The 21539-nt window shown below is 41.2% G+C and overlaps 1 long non-coding RNA gene across 1 annotated transcript; it reads right to left on the minus strand.

The window, feature by feature from the left end:
• Positions 1–511: 511 nt before the first annotated feature.
• LOC309867435 lies at positions 512–4831 on the minus strand. Its single transcript, XR_014313173.1, has 3 exons — positions 4591–4831; positions 1227–1293; positions 512–597 (listed from the first exon to the last, which is right to left on the minus strand). It is a non-coding gene; the product is annotated as an uncharacterized lncRNA (long non-coding RNA).
• Positions 4832–21539: the final 16708 nt, after the last annotated feature.

Consider the following 21539-nt stretch of genomic DNA (forward strand, 5'->3'; position numbering starts at 1 on the left):
CCTGCATCCAATACATCTCTGTGCTTTGCATCTCCCCTGACAGGTACCTTGGTTTGGGCATCATGACCTAAAGGGGTTTCTAAAAATTCTCCCACTGTAAGCTCCTAGAAATGCTGGATGAACTGTGAACTGCCTTTTGAATGAGTTAGGGGACGACTCACAGGCTAAAAACAATGTGAGACATGAAATTTCAAGAACTCCAAATAAAGCAAGAGTTAGTGAGATTTAAAGTAACTGAGTGGACATTAAATTAGATACTGGAAGGAGTACTAGTTAATACAAATACATTAAAAAGCACTTAGCAATGCTAGTAAAGTTGAAAGCAAGCATTTCCTCAGGACATGGCAATAATTCTCCTTCTCCTCCCCTCCCCCTCTCTCCTTCTTTTTCTATTCCTCCTCCTCCTAGTCCCTTTCACCAACTTCTTCTTTCCCTTCCCCTCCCCCCACTCCCCCTCTCTCCTCCTCCTCCTCCTCCTTCTTCTTCTTCCTCCTTTCCTCCTTCTTCTTCTTGGGGGTTGGGGGTCAGAAGAAGAGAGAGAATCTCAATTAGGCTCCATGCTCTGTCAGGCTTGACTCACCATCCTGAGATCATGACCTGAGTCAAAATCAAGAGTTGGATGGTTAACTGGCGGAGTCACGAAGGTGCCCCTGCAATTCTACTTCTGCCTATATATTCCCTAGAGAAATTCCCTCATAGGTGCCCAAAGAGAAATGTACAATAAAGATCATAATGGTGTTGTTTAAAATAGTGAAAACTGGTACACCTGTCAACAGGAGGATTAAGAAATTATCCTATCGTAAGGAGGGCAATACAAAGTTAAAGTTAATGAATATGATATTTGTCAACATTGATAAATATAAAAAAATGTGATCTGGAGGGGTGTCCAGGTGGCTCAGTGGGTAAGTGCCTTCCGCTCAGGTCATGATCTCAAGGTCCTGGGATCCAACCCCATGTCAGGTTCCCTGCACTGTGGGAAGCCTGCTTCTCCTCCTCCCCTCTTGTACTCTCTCGCTCCCTCTCTCAAATAAATAAATACATAAAATCTCTTAAAAATTTTTTTAAATGTAACCTTGAGTGAAAAAAATAATTTGCAAAACCTTATGATTATTATATTTTTATGTAAAACCTTAAAGCATGCAAAATAATGCTATATTTATATAAGAATATATAGATATGTAGTAAAGTATGCATACATGTAAAATAGGCATATAAACTCTACATACCAAATTCAATTCAAGATGCTGATTAGATCTGTGGGGAAGCAAGAACAGTTGGATAGGTTAGAGGCACCTGGGGAGAAAAAAGAAAATGTAGTCATATTCAAAGCAAACAAAATTGTATTATATTTTCATCAAAAATATAATCAAAATTAATACAAAATTTAAAAAAAATCAAAGTGTTCTTTTCTTTCCTTTTACAATGGCTTCTTATTTCTATTAGAAAGAGAAGAGAAACACGAATTACACTATGAACGTTTAAAACCTAAATTATAAAAAGCTGAAATGTTTTCTTACTTTTTGAGAAATTGATGAACTATTATGCAATATATTTATAAAAATAAAACTTCTTCCTATTCTATGGCTCATTGATCCGCTCTTTACCAATGTCAGAAAAGGCCTCACACTTTTCTTATACTTCATCTGTATTCATATTCACATTCAAGCTTCAGACTAATTTGTTTCATGCTGTAAAAGGGTCCTTAGCATTAAGGGCAACTGTGGTGAACACCTTGTTAATTTCTACACAGGTTCACTCTGGAAACACAAGTTGGAACAGAGAGAAAGCCTGCAAACTAGAAGCTGGGCTCTATAGGGAAAAGATATGCCAAACTCTACTGCATTTTATCTGAGAGTAAAATACTGACAAGTTAATTAATTCATGTTTTCACTTTCCCAACTGGTTTTGCCATTCAAAATGCTTCTCTCATTCCCAAGCCATGTGCATCCTCCTTTTGGCTCTTTACAACCTATAAAAGTGCACTCCTTGGGACCACTGGCCTTTTGCAAGGAGACGGAAGGCAAGTGGAATGGCCTCCAGAGATGTTAATCACCAGTAGAACCTTCTAGGTGAGGAGTCATGCTGTATCCAACTGCAAGTGACAGACGCACCTGTGTGTTCTTTAATAAAAGTATTTATATGTGTTTGTGATTTGTGGGCCTAAAGCAAGGGGTCCAATATAAGGGTTCCTATTGCCAGGATCTAAGGGTGGTGCAGTTAAAAATAACTTAAAATCAGCATGATGATGTCTATTTGATTTCTAAAATCTTGGAAAATAGTCACAAGTCTTGAGCTGGTCAATCAATCTGGTATTTTCCCATGTAGATTAAGGAAGTGAAAATACGAAGTCAATTTTTAAACATGAAAAAGAAGGCAGTAATGTTGAAATAATAATGGATATTTTCCCCCAAAGATTATTTTTTTAAACCGCATTTTTATGCTAGAGGCAGTTTCAAATAATAATAAAATCCTCGAGGATTCTAATAAGGGTTTTGACATACCATGTCTTGGTATTTAGTCCCTGGACCATCCCTGTGATATTGTTGTCCTTTGCAGACCATCCCTGTGACCAATTGTTGTCCCTGCGTAGTGGTTTCGCTACTTGTGGTCAGTAGCACTGAAATTCAGATCTGAGCTGTGTGATTTCAAAATCCTTTCTCTTAACCACTGTCGAGTTGTGGGTCCCTAAGGATCCATAATTTTTATTGTACAACATTGTGAATGTACTAAATGCCACTGAGTTGTACACTTCAAAATGGTTAATTTCATATTATGTGAATTTCACCTTAATGAAAAAAAAAACAATACATGATTTTAATTTTCTTTCACTCTAAAGCAATTCCTGCACTTACATTATCTCCACCGTAAACCATTATATCTGCCATGGAATTGCACTTTGGGGTCCTTGTAATAAAAAGAGATGGCATTTTTACACTATTTTATTGATCTTATGCAAGTTGGAACTGTAAAAAAAAGGCAGTTTATATGTGCAGATGTGTGTGCACTCATATTCACTTACATACAGGCACATTTATGCTTTGTGGTTGTATGTATGATGGGGGGATGGATGATGATGGGGGCGAGGGAGGAATCCGATTGGAATGGAAGATGCCCGTGTGGAAGTTCTTGGAAGGGCCGTCTTCCTGGGAGGGACCACTTTGACCCAGTTATGTTCCTACATGGTCACTGACATATTTCTGTGATTTTGATATTGACGGTGGCTCCAGGTTCCAGGCTTGGGGCTCTGAGACCAGCTCCGGAGTGGTGGCTAAGTAAGGGAAGAGAACTAATATTTCCTATGGGGGATAGTAATGGACAGATTCAACAAAAGCAACAAATTTGACCCCCCGCAAAACCACCTAAGACATGCAGTAAATCTCCCCTCTTGGAAAGTGTTCGGCAGTTGACAATGAACGCTCTTTGGCATTTTGATGACAAGGCACAGAAGAGGAGCTCTTTCTAATGAATTTAATGTCAGTGTCCAGTATGTTATAGTTTCATCTGGTTGTTTCTTTTTAAAAATATTTTATTTATTTGCTTGAGAGAGAGCAGAGTGACAGTGAGAAAGAGCATGAGCAGGGGCAAGGGGCAGAGGGAGAGGGAGAGACAGACTCTTGGCTGAGCAGAGACCCTGATGCAGGGCTCGATCTCAGGACCCTAAGATCATGACCTGAACTGAAGGCAGATGCTTGACCAATTGAGTGCCATAGGCACCACTCTTTGGATTGTTTCAGATATATTCTGGGACTTCCTAAAGTAGTATATGCAGTGAGGGATCTTATTTTCTCTACCTAATTTGATTCACTTACCATTTTAAACTGATAACTTACTGGGTACCTATTATATAGTAAATACTCTGGAGAGATGAAAAAAATACAGAGCAAGTGTCTGTTCTTTATCACACAGAGCAATCCTTTCTTAGATACTCCAAAAGCTGGAATTATTAAAAAAAAACACACAATAGCTGTCATGTATAAAATAACATAACCCAAATATATGAACTAATTTTCCTGATAGAAAAAAAAAAAATCGATGTATACCAGTGCAAACAACTTATCCCACATAGTTCAGACAGGCATAAAAAAGCCCCTGGATTTTTAGCACAGATGACATAATACTAAATATGAGCTATGGACCAGTAGGGAAGGGTTTCTCAGTACCCAGCGCAGGTAGCCTTTGGCTAATCCCTAAAATTAACTTACAAACAGGGAATGCTTGCCTTCTATGGGTACCTTGCTTATTCTCTTCAATGAGCCCGAGTTCACATTTCCTTGTGCCAACTCCTCCATAAGCTGACTTAGTCCTACCCTTTAACATTAAAGTTTGATCGTGCGATTTTGCTTTTTGAATTCCCATGTTAAATATTTCAACACAGAAGAACACACACGTATTGCATGTCAAACAAACACAATAGAAGTCCATACTAAAACTAACATTTTCTGCTCTGGGTGCAATTTTAATCTGATGATATTTAGGGCTCAGTTAAAATACTTAGTGACACTTGCAAGCAAATTCCCTTTTTGTCAAGGTGCTAAATTTTAATTTCCCAGTTCTAACGAGAGAGAGAGAGAGAGAGAGAGGTTCAATCACCTGACAGTCTGGGGTTCATTTTTTCCAGTTGGCTGCAGAATGGAGAAGAACGACAGCCGCTTGGGGTCCTCTGGCATGCACAGGAACGGCAGACCACTCCTCCCAATTACGGCTCCTTGAGGATGCCATCAATATGCATCAGCGGTTTCTCACTATTTTTCTTCTTCTTCTTCTTTTTTTTTTTTTAGCCAGAAGCAAATGAATATATTATCCGTCAGCAGCAAGACATGGGGCAAATGGATTTAAGGAGTCGTGGGTGATTGGGATTCCACGCGTGCGTGGGGGTGTGACTATACTTCAGAACTCATTTTCACTGATGCTGACATACAAGACAGTCCTCGGAGACCTGTCAATCAAACCGCAGCATGCTCTGCAGAAAAATTAGATTACTCATGCTCAGGCAGAGGGGGTGATGGCAATTTAGAATGGCCCCTTAAATACCAATTACACTTGTATTTACAAAGCAAATTAAACTCACGTGAAGGACATTGTTCACAGTGGCTGCCTGGGCTATGGAGGAACGTGATTCTTCACTGCTGTTTGGAAACTCATGAAGACATACACAGATACACACACACACACACACACACACACACACAGCACATACAGCTTTTCTCCCCTCTTGAAATTTAATTTCAATATACCTTGAGCTCCATATATTTATTTTAGTAGCGAGACTTATTCTTTTACTCTTCTTGCAATATGATGAGGTTTGCAAATCCACTATCCAAAACCCTATGATCTGTATCCCTACTATCTGTACCCAACTACCTATTATAAGCGAGAAATTTGCAGGTGGATTCTCTTTGTCAGAGCAGAAGCTGGGGCGAGTATCCCTTTGCTCACCGCAGGGATGCATTTCTGGGCCTGCGTTTCATTCACAGTGTTTGCATAGTTACTGAAGACAACAGATGTGTCAAAATCCGTCCGATGAGCCCACTGCCGTTATGTGCAGGATTGCCAGTAAAATCTTTTTTTTTTTTTTTTTAAATAAAAATTAGCAAATCCTGTGTAATGAAAAATCACATATCAAAGGGGCAAAGGAAATCTCACTGAAAAGCAAGGTGAATAGCTCCGGAACTTTTTAAAGAAACCAGAGAGGTACAGGACAATTCTTGGCTGGAAAGAGGCCTGGTACCTGGGGAGGTCGAGTTTTTCCCAGCACCTCGCGGAGGGCTTTTCACAGAGCTGGATAATGAAAGAGGCTTGCTGGGATAAGATTTCCCTCCTTGTAATGGCACGGCAGTGCTAGGCTCTTTGAAACTCCCTGGGTGTGTTCCAGAATGCTAATTGAGCATTTGGATCCCCAACTAGTAGGGTGTTCATTTGGATTTACTTATTGCAGCCCAGTGGTGAATTCTGCCTGACTTTTGTGATCAGCGTAGGGATCATGGAGGATTTCTTGGATTTACAACTCCCCAGACCATGGCCCTTGTAGCTCAGGACCAAACTATGTTCATGTTTCCCCATTCTGGTATCTTTCTTTATATAATCAGCCTAGATTTGTTTATCCAGCATTCTGTCATCCAGAAAACTCTATTAAGTTTTGCATCTGTTCTTGGCTGCTCTTGGGATAATTGATGTTCATAATAATGACCCTGAAGCAATTCAGGTGGCTTTTGAATCACGCCGGATTACATTCTGTTTTGTAGAGAAAGGAGTGAGGGAGTCTCTAGGGACCTGAGAAGTACAGCGGTTTGAGAGTCACAGGCGTGGCTAGCAGGGGACAGACAAAGAAGGTTGTTTGCTCCCATTTCTCCATCCGTTATGCATGCATCCAGCACTCATTTTCTGAATGTGACCAGCCAGAGACTCTGCTAGGCACTGGAGACACAAAGATGGGCTCAAGTCAGGCCATGTCTCTAAAAGATCCTCAGGACAGGCAAGGGTCAGGCTAATGGTTGCAAAACAGAGGTCCCGAGTCACAGCATGGTTTTGGAGCTCACAAGTATGGGCACCTCAACTGGCAGAGCCCATAATGAGGTCAGATTGCACTTTCTGGTGGGGATAGTCAACAAAGTGATGGCCAAACCTGAATGGGGCTAGATGGAAAGAAGCGTAGTGGGCAGAGGGGAGAGGTTGAGCAAAAGCCCAGGGCCCTGACAATGCAATATCTTCTGGGAACTGTGAGCAGTTCAGTGTCATCGGGAGATGATGTACAAGAGGAAGACATGGGAGGGGGCAGTTCATGTAGGTCCTGGCATCACATAAAAATATTGCATTTCTTTTTTCTTTTTTTAAAATTTAATTATTTATTTGAGAGAGCATGAGCAGGATGAGGGGCAGAGAGAGAAAAGCAGATTCCCTGCTAGGCAGATAGCCCAATGTGGGGCTTGATCCTCAGACTCTGGGGTCATAACCTGGGCCAAAGGCAGATGCTTCATCGAATGAGCCACTGAGATGCCCCAAAATGCTGCACTTCATTTTGAGTTTGCGGGGGCTGTGACAGGGCTCCCGGCAGTGGTCTATCAAGGGCAAATTTCTGTTTTCGATTGCAATTTTCTCTAACTTTTCATTTCAGTTGCAGAATTTTGCCTCTGTTTTATTTTCCAAGAGTAACCTTAGGTAGAGACCTTCCTTTGAAGCTTCCACTTCCATGGAAGTGGAACCCTTCTATTTGAAGCAGGGTAATGGCAGGGATCATATAGGTTGCCTCCTCCATCCCCCTACCCACTGAGGTCCTGGGACACTGCTGGAGGACCTGGGAGCTACTTGGGTATGGAGCAGGGTGCTGAACTCAGGGCAAGCGGAGAGGGGATGGTTTGAGAAATATTTAGAAGGAAAATCTGGTTGATGGAGCAGGGAACCTTCTGGAGAGTTTCCCTGCATTTGATGCTATTACTTCAGTAACTGAAAAGCAAGAATCCTGCAGCTTGACCTGGGGTTGGAGACTCATTGTGTGTGATAGTGAGGAAGAAACAGTGTTTTCCTTCCAGAGAAGGTGGAGAAACTTTTTAGTGCTCCTGAGTGCTGAACCCTTCTTAGAAGAGCTCAGGCTCTATAAAGGTGTGAAAGGGAGGAGAGAAGTATTTTGTGAGGAGGTTGAAACATAAAGCAACTTCCTCAAATGAGAAAGATGGGGTTGTGGCTTAGGCGTGCCATCATTGGGCCCCTAAGACTCATCAACAGAGGGAAATTTCTGTGTAGAACTGAAAGAACCCAGCACTCAGAGACCAGGGTCCGTTTTGGTTCATTCCAGAGTTCCAGCCAGGAAGAGCCATCTGGTGTTTGTAATTCTGTCACTGGGCAATGAGGAGTGAAGGCAGTACCCAAATCAGTAGCCTCACCCCACGAGGACCTTTCCTGAATGGGACTGGCCAGGGCTTGGGGCAGACTTCCCCTCTAGGTGTTCTAGAAGATTCAGAAGATGGGCAGTGCAGCAGTACAGGTAGTGGACTCCCTGCCCATAGAGCAGAGGGGAGTTTGTGCTGGCGTTAATGTAATTTATGGAAACAGAAGAGAAGAAAGTGTGCAACCATTTCAAATGGGTGAACAGCTCACACTGGTTAGAACTGTAATGCGTGATTGATGAGACCCTTAAGTAAGGTGAGGCAAAGATTATTCTCAGGTGTTTAGCTGGAGTCACTGGTTACATGGGATTATATGCCCTAGGCTAATAACTCAGGACAAAAGGTGGGTGATGAAAAATTCAGTCTGAGAGCATGAAATTTGAGGGGCACAAGGGATGCAAATGTCTAAGAGGTAGTTTGGAAGTTCTTGGACTTTGTTCTATGATCCCTGGAGGGAATAATATCTCTGTGCCTCAGTTTTCTCCTCTTGAAAATTGATGTCCAAATAGCGTTTTGGTTCTTGAATTGGCTAAATAATTCTTTGATACTCTTCACCTATCATTGAATCTGGGCAAGTTTGTGACGGCTTTGACCAAAAGCAAAAGTATGGGAAAAGTAACAGGGGTGACTTCAGAGGACACACTGAAAGGCAATGCAACACCTGACTTGTCTGCAAGGGTGCTCATGTTTGCAGTGCTGAGGTCTCCTGGAAGAAGTCCATCTACCCTGAGCCTGCTCTGCTGGAAGGAAGCCCGGGGCTCATGGGCATGTGTAGATTCTCTAAGAGCTCGGACAAAGGTCTCAGACCACAGTCAGCATCAACTGCCAAGCATGCTGGTGAAGTTAATTCCAGGTGATTCTAGCCCCCACCTACTGGGTAGCTCTTGGCTGCCCAGGCCTCCCAGTTGAGGTTCTAGACATCATGGAGCAGAGACAACCCATCCTTACTGAGCTCTATCTGAATTCTGTATCCATAGAATAAGAAAACCATTATTTGTGTCACTAAGCTCCCAAGCAATCTGTTACATAGCAATAGTGTATTAGCCTGGGCCATGTGAGAAACAGGTATTGAGAAGGGATTAAATGTCAAGGTATTTATAGAGGAGATAATGAAAGAAAAAGTGCAGATGAAGCCAGGAGATGTTTGGAGAGCCATGACGTATGTCTGTCCCCTACTGAGGGAGAAAGGGAAGGAAGGGGGAAAGTTTGGGTAGATCTGAGCCGTTCTAAGGGAAGTTCAGCAAGATTGCTAGGGAGTCCTCAAGCCACCTGTCGGAGGTGGTCCAGGTCTCCTAGAATCAGACCTACCTTGGTATCCCACCAGCATTCAAACATGTGATCCTGGGACACAGGCTGTGATGGATTTCAGAGTTGAGTCAATAGCAGAGATGAGAAAGCAGCGTTCTCATGGCTATCACACATTCTATCTAGAACAGATAAGATCTACTTCATTTGAGAATGAAATGACTATGTACAAACACACACACACACACACACACACACACACACACACTGTGCTTGGAGCATTACCTGATACATTGTAAATACTCAATACATATTTACTTGTTTATTAATTTATTTGTAGTCATATTTAAAAGAATGAGAGTAGGTAAGACCATCCAGGAAAAGTACCATAAGAAGAGCTGTGTGCTCTGGATTAAACCATGGAGATATTCACATGCAAGAAGCACTCAGCAGAAAGAGAACCATGAATGCACCCATTAGCTGATGTTAGTGGAGCCCTTACAATACACAGTGACTGAAGGGCACTGGAATGCAAGCATCAAGAAAGCAGAGAATTTTGTCTCCAGAGTTACTGGTATATGCCTACTGTCTAGAATAGTCCCTGGTTGGAGGCTAAGGGATTTGTTTCAGGGAACAAGGCTAAGGGATTTGTTTCAGGTAATAAATTCAACCATGATTGAATTAGGGTATTACCTTTTTGAAGCCTCAGATGAAGTAACAGACCTAGGAAATGACCACCAATAACTGTTAATATCATAGAGAGTGAGACACTCTGGTATTAGGTACCTCTTGATGGAAAAACACATTATAGGTCATAGAGTTGTGTGTGTGTGTGTGTGTGTGTAAAATCAAACTTGAAGCTGATCACATGTAAGGCTCTAACTATAAATTTAAAAGAAATATAAAGAGAGAAATATGTTACCGGACATTAAATTTTGCAGTCTGCAAAATTCACACCTTAGGTAACCGTAGAACAAAATCACCCAGTTTCTTCACGAAATAAACTGTAAGAGGAAAAACAGAGATGTGTTTAGCCAATTGCAAAGTGTCGCGGCCGGCGCGACAAATCGACCAGCAAATGTGAGGGTAAGAGGATGGTGAAAAGAAATTAAGAGACAAAGAGATGGGGGCAGGGGGAGCACGGAGGAGGATGTCCAACAGTGCCGATTTTATTCCACATCTTACAAGCATTTATAAGGCAGACCACAATAGGAGGAGTAATACATCAGTATCTAGTCAGATGACCGCAAGTTTCTCTAACAAGTTTACATTAACTACAAGCAAACCTCGTAATGCCAGGTAGTCACAACTAATGCCATTAGCAAAACAATCAACCAGGGAGTGGGTTATGGGAGGTACAGGAACAACAAGGACCATCTAAGAATTCATGACCCTGACCACCTTGCTCCCTTCTGTAGGGAAAGGGTGTGGAGAGTCACATAGGCCAGCACACGACACATAGCCCAGACCCTTTCTCAGTGTTACTCAACTTTCCCATCCTTAACCCCTTGTCAAGGTGTCCGGACTTTAAAGGAGACACAAGTCAGGGCCTGCTTTGATCCACGACTCCAGCCATGCCGTAGCTTCCAACAGCAAAGTTGGATTTGACTCATACAAGTTATTATAAAATACCTTTGCAATCACAGTGAGAGTTTGAACGGTACTGGATATTTGAAGATATTCAGGATTTATTGATATTGAGGCTTCACAATGATATTTTAAAAATGATTTTAAAGGGATTCTTTATCTTTTGAGATATATAGTGAAATATTTATTGATGAATGTATGCGATTTGCTTCAAAAAAAACTGTGATAGAGGTGGTGGGGGCAAGGAAACAGGGAAACAATGCTTACAATGAAGGGAGAGTTCTCAAAGCTGACTGATGGGTTTGCAGGAGTTCATTATACCAGCCCCTGAATTTTTATATATATGTGAAAGTCACCTAACTCAAAGTTAAATGGTCAATATTAAAAATAAAGTGTTGCGTAATAATTATTATTAATATTAATAATATTATATAATAATTAATATTATTAATATTAATAATAAGTGAATAATAATAAAATAATTATTAATAATTCCAGTAAAACAAATGATGGAATGAACTAAGATGTCAAACGCAGTGAAAGTCTGGTCAGATGAGAGATGAAGGAAAGAGTTGTCCGTTTGGCATGAGGAAGTCAGAGCTGTGACTTACAGTGTGAGAAGTGAGTCTATAGGGATGGAAGGACATGGCATGCTTAGATTCTTCTTTGAGGAAGTTTGAAACAGGAAGAAAAAATTTGGAGAGGGAAGCTTACGAGGACCTGGGTCCAGGGATAGAGAGGCAGCAGTGAATCAGGATAGGTCTATTAGGAGCTAAAAATCACATGCAGGGGCACCTGGGTGTGGCTCAGTGGGTTAAAGCCTCGGCCTTGGGTTCAGGTCATGATCTCAGGGTCCTGGGATCGAGCCCTGCATAGGGCTCTCTGCTCAGCAGGGACCCTGCTTCCTCCTCTCTCCCTGCCTGCCTCTCTGCCTACTTGTAATCTCTCTCTGTCAAATAAATAAATAAAATCTTTAAAAATCACATCAAAGAGAATAAAGCAGGTGGTGGAGGAGGAGGAGTTTGACATAACCCAAGGGATGTCCAAGGAGGGAGGAGCATATAATTCAGTGTGTGGGAGTGGTGCAGTCTGGAAGCCTCAGCAAAGTAGGAAGTATGTCTGCCAAGCATGAGGGCAATGTGGTTGAGTAGAAATTATGAATTTCCAGGGCTGATGGCCCAGCTGAGTTTCGAGATCGTGATTGTGTTAACCCAATGTGCGTGGTCGGGGTGACTTTTATTTTGCAGCGTTAAGTCACCCAGAACATAACCAGGGAGAAGAAAACTTCAAGCCCTGATGGAGACTATAGTAGAAGGATGGGGTCCAAGGTATGGAGAGGGCCATTCAGGGACAGGCTCTGACCCTGGGTTGCCAATAGGGTCCCAAAGGAAGGAAGACAGTCAAGGAGGTTAAATTGAGTGATGATGAAGGGATCCGGGTAAGAGGCTGTGGTTCAGATGAGTAAGTGAAGGCGGGTAGAAGGGCCAGAAAGGATGGTCAAAAGTGGAATACAATTTCTCTGGAGTGATGGCAAGCTCTTGATGTGATCAAAGTAGGGTCTGAGTCATGGTCATTGGAGTTGAGAGGTTCAAGGACTGGTGAAGAAAAGGTATTGGCTGTTCATCCATATGGCCTCTGGAGTTAACACCAGGTGAAATGTGGACATGCGGGAGAAAATAACAGACAGCAAAATGGCATGCATGGTCCTTTATGAAAGCGTAATAACCAGACGGGACTGCGGTCATTAGGTTTTAAGATCTCACTTGGGTAGTCTCAGTCTAGTCTGATTGGCCCTTTGATTCTTTGAGTTTTTATTGTGTCTACAAAAACAAAACAAAACAAAACAAAACAAAAAACCTAAAAAACAAAACAAAACAAAAACCGTGATTCGTCATGAATCGTGTATGCCACACATTTATGGCGTGTCATTTCTCCAGTCCTAAGAGTCGTAGTCTGTGTTAGCTTGTCCCTCGGCCTCTCTGTCTGAGATACACTAGTTCAGGCTGTGGTGGAATCATAGGCTCTTGATTATCCTTCCTTCTCTGAGCCGTGGGCCAACGGAGAAAGAAGGGCTGAGATGAGATCCCAGGGCTCAGCCAGAAGAGACATTTTTTCCTCGTAACTTAATCCTTTCTGATGCCGTGGAAAGATGAATTGGTCCTTTCCATATCTCTGCCTTACTTTGAGATTCCTTTTTTTTTTTTTTTTAAAGATTTATCTATTTATTTTAGAAATTGAGAGAGAGAGACCGTGCTGTGTTGAAGGTGGGAGGGAAGAGAGAGATTCCCCAAGAGCATTCCAAGCTGAGCTCAGAGCCAATGTGGGGCCCACTCTCATGACCTCAGCCTAAACCAAGAGCTGGATGCTTAACTGACTGAGCTACCCAGGAGCCTCAGTTAGCGCTTCTTAATAAAGATCTTAAAGTTTATCTGAAAACCACCCTTTTATTAGATTTGTTGTGACTTTTTGTCTGGGTTTTACTTTTACATAATAAACTTGCAAATATAAGATAATGCCAGACAACTGACCCACACCTCCTCTCTGCATGCCGTGCTTGCTCTAGTCTTTGAGGCCCCATGAATGAAGTTTGAATGGGACATAAAGTAGGATAGAATCTGACCACCACTTGTACCTACCATGGGCTGGAATGTCAGGGGTCCAGAAGGTAGAGGACTGGCTGAGAAGACTCTACAGAAATGGAGGCACAGGGAGGACAGGGGTCAGGGAGGTTCAGGCCACTCTTTTGGACCACACAGTTCCTATGATTAGAAAGGTTTCCATTCCCTTAGAGCTTTCATCTGCTCTGGGTCTCTGATGCTGTCTTTTTTGTTACAAACACCATTAAAGTCACAGGACTGCCTGGTGGCTGGGTTGTGTGAGCCCAGAGGAAATAAAGCAAACAGAGAGAGAGTTTTGATTGTCCTCTCCTATCTCCCTGCTAGCATTTATCTCCCAGAGTCCTCTAATAGCCACTCTGTTCTTCTGGGTTCCTTAGCTGCAATCAGTGGGGAACATGGTGACCTGTTGCTCATCCCTTCTTACCTGGAAGTACAACCTTGCATTGCAATTTGATTATTTGTTATAATTTCAGGATAAATATTAATGTTTATTATTTTAAGCATTCATCCCGTTATTTTGACCAAACTACTTCCTTTTCCTATAATCTTTTTAAGTTCAAAGTCACCCACACTTAGACATAGTATTTTCAAATCTGGATCCAGAAGGAGAAAATAACTCTCTCTTAATGAAGAGAGAGGGTATAAGGCAAGCCCTGGAGCAAATTGAATGTTGGATATTCAGGATCCACTCTAGAGCAGGTAGCAAAACTGTGGGGACCAAGGGTCCTGCTCTGGGGATGGTTTTGAAGGAAAAACATGAAAACCCAGCTACTCTTTGGGCTTATCATTTGCTTTTCCTTCAAATACCTCAACCGGAAGATTAGCGTTCTCTTAAAATTACTCTAAAGTCTACCCCAATTTACATGAAAGCAAACATGGTTTGTTAACGGAGAATGGAAATACTTAAGGTAACCTCAATGCAAATTTTGTTTAATGAATGTGGCGGAAAACTGGGACAGAGGACAGAGGATTAAAAAAAAGAAAAGAAGCAAGTGGGAAAGACATAAGTGATCAATATGCAAGTTTTTCGTAAAGGATAAATCCTTTCCTGGGGTTCTTCTACATTGCTATGGAATCCTTGGAAATTTCTAATTTCCAATAAGCATCCTGCTATTCATCTTTTTCTTAATTTATATGAGTACACAGACTTCCTCTGGTATCCAGCGATTGTGAAGAGCATTATTTAACGTTTATTTAACTGTTACCAGGTGTAGCCCATTTCATTACACAATGCTTTTGAATTTAACAAAGCCCCTTATCAATACCAGTATTTAGTATTTTACATCAGCTTTAGTTCAAAATCTGTTTTGAATAGTTCTGAATTCCTGACTATATAACTATATATTCATGGGAATCACAGTGCCCTCCCTTTAGAAAACATCTGGGAGAATCCACAGGCAGTGGGGGATCTTATCCACAGTCCCTGAGAAGGTCACATATGTGGTAAGAATATGAGAGGTTGTAGGCTGGTTTTGAGCAGGATCCACTAGAGAAACAATGGTGTCGAGATCTAAGTTCCCTCCATGACTTTGCTGCTGATCAGTTTCATAACTTGGAGAAATTATAGAAAGATTTTTCTTTGGGTACAAAAGAAAAGGAATTGATACAGTAACTTTTTTTTTTTTTTTTGAGGGCACATCCACTTCTGAGATTTAAAGAATATAATTTGTGGGTACGTTTAGGGTTTTCTCTTCTGAAAGGCAAATCAAGTCTGTTTTTACATTAGGTAGGTGTGAACCTAAATCAGTAATTCTTAATATGGCAGCAGGCAGAAATAGTATGGGTAATTAAAATTTTTGAGATTCCTGGGCCCCTGTCAAGGCCTATTAAATTATCCTCTCTGGTGGAAAGGCCCAGGAATCTGCACCCTTAAACTTCCCTAGGTGATTTTGATGCAACAGGTCCACGTACTTGACTTTGAAAATATCTGGTTTAGGTGACATCCAAAGGCTATCACAATTCTGGCCATCTCTGACCCTCACCAATATTTATTAAAGTACCTACTGTCCGTCCAGAACTGCATGCAAATAATAGTGCACTCAGATGAAGAAAACCTGTCCTCAAGAATCTCAATTTAAAAAAAAAGTACACGCATACACTACAAAACATTTGTAAATGAATCCACTGGATCAATAAGCTCCTTATGCAGATATGGTAGAAAACCATGCAGTTCTAACAAAACAGGGACATAAATTCACTCGTATAATGTAAAGCAATCAAATTGCTTTTAGTTGAATTGTGATAAACCCCTTTATAATACCATATTGGTAAGTCCAGAAGAAATATCCAGAATTTACAAAAGCCAATGAGTTTCCTGTCAATTTGCCCAAGTCCCAATTTAAAAACCTGTAAACTTAGAATGTATTGGAGATATTCAAAGAAGACAAGACAAAAAACAAACACACACACACACAAAAACCCAAACCAATCCCCCTTCCCACTCCCCAAAAAACAGACCCAGGAAATAAGTGTTCAGGGCAATGAGCTTAACCTGGTATGACTCTAGGACACCGAATGATGATCTTATTCCCAAACTACAGAAAGGTTTCTCTTGCTCTCTTCTCAAACTCTCTTACATGATTTCTCTTTTATTCAAATACCATATAAGATTACAATTGTTTTTTTGGTCCACCACTTATTTTAGCCTTTGTTTTAGATTGGGCATGTGCCTGGTTGAGATGGGGAACCAGTCATTGGAGCCCATGTGCTTGGAGGCAAAAGTTAATTACAGGTTCTGTATAAAGCCTCTGAGACTGTGGGAGTTCGGTCCGATCTGCAGTTCAGGGAATCCCATGGGAAGAGTTGGGGGTCGTGCTGAGGGAGCCCTTGCCCCCTGCCTGCATGTGTGGAAGGAATGGCCTCCCAGTGTGGGCCAGAAGAATGGAGGATTGCACTTCCCGGCTAAGACACATATATCTGGCTAGCTAGCTATCACCTATTTCTTTATATATTCCAAAATGAAGAAGAATGACAGTCTTTCTAAAAAGAAGAGTCTGCAGGCATTAGGGAAATGAAGAAAAAAAAAGTTGACCGACCTTATGAAAAAGATTCCTTTTAAAACTCTTTTTTAGTGTCATTTTTTATTAAAAAGAAAAATGTCATTTAAAAGTAGGTTAAAATATCTCTTGGCTATTTATTTTTAGGGTACTGGAATTGTCCCCTACCTCGAAGGAAATGGTGGTAGTTACCAGGGCTGTCTCTGTGTAAACACCCATGGGGTTGTAAACTTAAGAACTACATGTGTTAGAGTATAATGTTAAAATTAAAATAATTAAATGGATTTTAGTTGAATTTTAATACTAAATCTAGCAGCCTTATAATACTGTGCTTCTAGATCTAGAGTGACTGTTTAGAATTTAATACATAGTGTTAGAGATTCTGAGTAACTCTCTTTAATTGAGAAGCATCCCAGGGCAAAGTGGGGCTCCTAGATAGTTCATAACATCAAACTAAACATAGTTTAAAAAAAAAAATGCGGAGAGAAGTAAAAGACTAAAACCCACAGCAACAACAAAAACAGTTAAAAAATAAAAACGAAGGCAAGAGAAAACACTTATGAATAAATCATCTATCGTCTTTGATCTCAGCAAAATGACCGTTGACTTGGCAAGCACTCAAGAGAGCATTTCTTTTATTTGTAACGTTGAAATGATTTCTCATCGTATTATTTTTGGTGCCAAAGCTGAGGTTATTTTCTCTGGCTCCACATCTGTGGCTACCCCTAGGAACTAATTGGGCAATAAAAGTTTTCGAGCTCATGAAAATCAAATATTAAAAAGACGACCGATAAGGAGTCGTTGTATAAATACAACAATAGGGTTCGGTAACTGATCTCTACCAGTTGTGTACAGAGCAGATTTCAAAATGCCAGAAGTGAAACCGATGTGGCCAAGTGTCAGTGCTGAGGCTGTTTGCCTTTGCTGTGCATGAAACAGCTTTGATGTGGGCTTAAGATGTGTTTTTGTATTTCAAACAGCCCACAGAAGGGAAACCAGCAAGGCATCGAATTATTTACCCTTCTCAGGAAAATATTTTAAAAGCTCTACGAGGGCTCCATTTCCTGAAGCCACCTGTCACCTAAAGCACATGTAATAAGCCCCAGATGCTGGATCCCAACCTGCGAACCCCGTGACTCGGAGAGAAAATATTTCACTCATTCCTTTGGCACATCCTTAATTCGTTCTAAGCTAAACTTTTAGGCCATATTTTCTACTTAAACTTAATAATTCAGCTTTGACATTCCTTCCCGGTGACCCCAAAGTTCCGTTTGGCTGCCTCAACACCTGCTCCCAAATGCATTAGAAGCACTCCGATTTTTTTTGTTTTTTTTTAAAGTATCAGTTTTGTTTTCTTTGCTCAGCCTCGAGGCCATCCTTTGAACGCTCGGAAGTAGAGGATACTAGCTTCTATTCCATTGTGAATTTTATTACTGTGTTAGGTTTCTCTCCTTAAATTTTCATGGATCTTGTTTCAGAGACAAAAATATTTTGGTGTACAGGATTTTGGAAATCTATGCAATCACGGTTTTCGAATCTTGATATTGGAAGATAATGGGGGAAAAATTCCAACAATCCCTGAAGCTGCCTACACAGGTAAAGGAGTTTGTGAAAATAAACTTAAAAGTTTGTAAATCTTTTTTGTGATGTAAAAAAAAAAATTGTGGCTACTTATCAATGCTGGCATAGACATAAACATTCTAGCATTCACTGTTCAAAAATTCAGTTAATCTAAAAAAGTATACAGTTTTTCAGATTTAAATGAAAAGAGCCAGGGTTGAGGCTTTTTAATCTAAGTTTGTTAAAAATCTGAAAACATAGAAAAAGTGCAAATCTATTGAGAAATGACAGCAATACCCATTTTTAGTGGGGAGGAGGATTACAACTTCTTATCATATTATTGTATCAGTATTATCATTACAGCTTTTTATAATTTTATTATTATTTATTTTTTTATATGCCAGATGAAATCATTCTCTCGCATTTATCTATTTTTTATATTTTATTTTATTTTATATTTTTTCCAATATTCAAAATTTAAATTCAATTAATTTACATATAATGTATTATTGGCACATTTGTCTATTTTTAAACTGAAGTGTCTTTCTCATGTGAATGAAATGACCAATCAAAACGTGTTCTACGTAGGGGGAGATTTGATTCTGGAGTGTGTGTGTGATTATTGAAAAAAAGGAAAATTAGACCATGAAAGAAGTTTTAGGCTTAAACTCCTCAGATGACTTTATAAAAAGACGGAACTTTATCTGAGAACATTTTAAATGGCGAATGATTGTATTTGCTTGATATCAAAGCAGCAACACCGATCTGTTATCTACAGTTTTCTGAGAAGATTTCAGAAACTCAGTTCCCCAGATTGCCCTGTATTTTTCAGATAGTAATTGGAAATAGAGGCCTTTTGGGTTTTGGAGGGGGAGATCAAGAGGTTAAAATAATAATGTTCATATACAACTTGTTGTGAGCTGCTTTCTTCTATCAAACAGGGGGAGGCAGGCGGAGAGGCCTAGAAACTGGGCTGCCCTATCGGATTTCCCTCCAACTTCAGATAACACCAAATAAACCCTTAATCACACAAGAAATCACTCAACTTTTACTGCTCCTCCTGCTCCTTGACCTACCACTAGCCCATTTCATTTCCCATGGTCTGGCCTCTTGGCCTCTTTCTTTATAAGCCGTATCACCTGGCCATCAAGAGACTTCCAGCTCCTGGATCCTGTCTGGTTTCTAGTTTCAGCCAGGTTACCCAGAGTTTACAGACTGGCTGTGCTCCTCCTGGTCCTTTTCTGCCCCTGGAATTACCACCTTCCCTCTACCCCAGGGGCCTAAAATCTTCCTCAACGTTGGGCCTATTCTCTTATCAGCAACTTCGAAGGCGTTGATCGGTGCAGGGAGATGTTTTGTTTTCTTTCCCACCAGGGATGGGAAACCTTTTTCCCCAACCCCAGTGGGAAGACTGAAAATGATACCTCCGTTGGCATTTTTCCATGTGATTTCGCATCCAGAGGTGGATCGGTTGTGAGACTCCCACACCTACTGACAAGTACAAAACCAGTCCAACATTGTCCCTGAAACAAAATAAGTATGCCATTTCTGACCTGAGCATCCGTACCAAAGCTTTAGTTTTTTTTCTCATCATCTCACTGGCAACAAGTCCCGGATAACTTTCACCTCCATTCTTCCCTACTCTACCCTTCCTCTAATGCTTCACTAACCCCTTCTCTTGGCATGGCCTGTTTCTGCCCCGGGCACCATGATCTTCTACCACCACACTCTAAACTAGCAAACCTTGCTCTTTCCTCCCTGGAACAGTAGACACAGACTGTATTAGTGGCCAGTCTCCCAGCATTAGATGGACATGGCTTTGAATAAAGGGCTGTAACTTTCTAGATTTGGGAACTACCAGATGACCTCCTGCTGAAGCTGAAGGTAGCAGTAGCCTTATCTAGGGTTCTCACAAGGATTAGTGAGATTCTCTAAAACACCTTGTAGGAGCACTAAAAAAAGACATTTTCAATTAAAGTCAGTTATCGATTTTACTATTATTTTTGTTTATTTATTTATAGACAGAGCAGGGAGGGGCAAAAGGAATGGGAGACAGAGAACTTAAGTAGGCTCCATGCTCTCTCTGGAGCCTTATGCAAGGCTCCATCTCATGAACCTGAGATCATGACCCAAGCTGAAATCAAGAGTCGAATGGTTAACTGACTGAGCTGCCCACGTGCCCATGGTTTTACTGTTATTAATCATTAAGACCACTGGTAGGCTTCAACATCCTATCTCATTGTTCTTCTGTATCAGTGAGGGTTAAGCTGGACAAGGGGAACCACAGGGAGGCATTGATTTGTTTCAAGGATTTGATGTTGTGTAGTTGTGGGAGCTGGTTAACAGCTTTAAGTCTCTGTAGGCGGGGAAGATGGATGTACGGTGTGAGAAAACAAGAATAAGTTAGAAGATGAAAGGAAATCAGTTCTTGGAAACTGGAACCCTTCACTGTAGGTCTGAAGTCATAAACCAAACCCAGGAGTTGGAGTAGCAAAGAAAGTTCTAGGGCCATATAGAGCAGGGAGGGACCCAACTACTGCTTCACACAAAGGACGTAAATCAGCAGGTCACAACTTATGAGCCGTGAAATGTCTGGCCCTTCCTTGTTGGCCCTAAATCTCCATAAAGGTCTACCCAAACAAGAAGTTTACAAGAAGGGGGATGCCGGGAAACACAGATCCACCTCGTCTAGGAAACCCATTATAAAGCCACCATCCCTTCTTCCAACAGGTTGTCTCCATGGCTTCCTTTTCCAGTTTCCCTTAGAATTTTGGTCTCTAAGTGGTCCCTCTTTAATTACTTCTTCTCCCCTTTCCATCCATTCTACTAGATTGTTCTTCAGAGAACTCTGCTGCTGTCACAGCACCATTCCTATTCTGGCCACTCAGGGCTCTGCACAAAGAGGGTACTGCTTGTGACTCCACCGAGGTGCCCTTAAGATGGCCAGACTGACCTCCTTTCTCTACCCCAAACACACTGGACCTCATGCAATGTCCTCACGTGGAGACCACGTTAGCTACTTGAGAGTCCAAAGCAAGTCTCAAGGTGAACTTTCCTGGGATTGGAAAGTCTTGAGTTCAGATGTCACGGCTGATTCTGGGACCCAACAAGCCAGCATCACTCCTCCTTTGAGCTGGGGCTCTCTCTTACATGCTATTTTCTCCCACTTGAAATCTCTTGCAGAACTGGTGAGCTGGTGGAAACTAACGAAATGCTCTGCAGTGAAAGAAATAACATTTTGTATGACTTAATACTATATGCAAAAACAAAAGTGATATTTCACTGTGTGGGAGCTTGTTCTCCAGTAGGATAATGTGGGGTCTGTTCCCTGGCTGCTAATGACCAGATCCAATCAAGCCCCCTCCCTAAGATCTAATCGCATGCACTTACCATTGTATCTTTGCTTAACCAAGATGTACATACTTTGGGACTCCTATTCCTCCCGAGAAACTCCTTGCTTTCTCCTTTTGTATTTTTGTTTTAGAGGGAGAAAGACTGAGCATTGCGTGTTAAAGTCAGGATCTGGTCATCTGGTCTCCATTCAAACACCCTTTTATCAGAAGGGTCCTGACTACGTGTTCTCAATTTCCTTATCGTCACTCATTCTCTTGTCTGGGGTTTATTTTTCTTGATGACACTCATCCATGGATGAT

The sequence above is a fragment of the Mustela nivalis genome (genome assembly GCF_964662115.1).
Source record: "Mustela nivalis genome assembly, chromosome: 6".
In the NCBI taxonomy this organism is placed as follows: domain Eukaryota; kingdom Metazoa; phylum Chordata; class Mammalia; order Carnivora; family Mustelidae; genus Mustela; species Mustela nivalis.